Source organism: Atta colombica, unplaced genomic scaffold (genome assembly GCF_001594045.1).
Source record: "Atta colombica isolate Treedump-2 unplaced genomic scaffold, Acol1.0 scaffold19, whole genome shotgun sequence".
Lineage (NCBI taxonomy): Eukaryota > Metazoa > Arthropoda > Insecta > Hymenoptera > Formicidae > Atta > Atta colombica.
The window spans coordinates 638,876-639,275 of record NW_017259282.1 but is presented as its reverse complement, the minus strand read 5'-3'; positions in this window follow the sequence as shown (position 1 = coordinate 639,275).

Sequence of the window (400 nt, the reverse complement as noted above, 5' to 3'; positions counted from 1 at the left end):
ATAAATATTAAAAATTAAATTTGTGATATCGGTACAATATTTGTCCATTTCAATTTTGATATAACATCAGTTTTGATAAATAAAAATTTTTGAAATAACGAAAACTCGAGGCGTATATACAAATACACGTATCACACCTTGTTAAAAATAATTATTTGAAAGCTTCGATCAAATTTCAATTTGATTCGTATACATATATTGAATACATTCCTGATAGAAAAATTTCGTTGAAATTATTCAACGTTTTGGAACATTTTTCGGAAAAATTTCAGTTTAATTTCAGCGATTTTTTAGTATGTTAGTTGAGAGATTCACTTTCAATAAAATTTCAACAAATTTTCAGCAATTATGCCGAAATGTTCCAAAACATGGAATAATTTCAGCGAAATTTTTTTATAAG